Below are 968 nucleotides of genomic sequence, written 5' to 3' on the forward strand. Positions count from 1 at the left end.
TTGAAAGGGTGAATCGCGTCATCGAAGATCTGCGGTGGGACGCCGAGGCGCTGGAGCGCCATGTTGCCAAGCGTAGAGTTTGCACGGAACAATGTTGTGCATTCGTCTACCGGCTACACGCCGTCTTACGTGAACAGGCTGATTCACCCTCGCGTCCCGCTGACGCCGCCATCCCATGGCTCACAGCTTGGTTGGGAAGGAATAGCCGAATGGCTAGCTGATGTCAGCCCCCTCACCATCCGCAAAGAAGTCGATGACTTCTTGTCTCCAGACTGAGTGTCCTACGACACGTTCGCGATGCGATGGCTGAAACCAAGACCTGCAAAAAGATATGCAGATGAAAATGGAAGAGGCAAAGTTGAAAGCTTTAAGGTCGGGACCTGGTTTTATTGAATTAGAAAACCTGCCTACACATGCAGTCTCTGCTATTTTCAGGATGAAGCTTCGTCCACGGTTCGTCGGACCGTTTAAGGTTGTGGCCAAGCGGGGCCTAGCGTATACGCTGAACCTCGCAAAACGGATACGCACCCACCCGGTGTTTTACGTGGGCTTCTCAAGCCGTAACAGGATCCGGCGCAAGTGAATGCGGAAGCGTTGGCGCCGGAGCAGATTCCACGGGCCCGCGGCCACCCAGAAGCTGAACCAAAAACTGGTTCTGAGCATGGAGTGCAACAACCTCAATTTCTAATGGCGCCAAGCGCTCCACCGTCGCATGCAGCGATGCATCCGCCTGCTCCACGCCTAGGAGTCGCTCTGACAGAGCGCGGTAGTCCTCAACGTGAGGCAGTTGGTGCACGACGTGCTTCAATCTTCAAGAGAGTCCGCACAGCAATATGCCACTTCGGCATGACGCTCGGCGGAGCTCCGATCACGAAGGACCTCGTCCTTAAGGGCTCGAAGAGCATCACGAGTCACCGCCCGCCACCGACTCTTCTCGATGAGAATGGCGCCGTCCACTATCACGTGGA

This window comes from Plasmopara halstedii (genome assembly GCF_900000015.1).
Source record: "Plasmopara halstedii genome assembly, contig: Scaffold_3060, whole genome shotgun sequence".
Lineage (NCBI taxonomy): Eukaryota > Oomycota > Peronosporomycetes > Peronosporales > Peronosporaceae > Plasmopara > Plasmopara halstedii.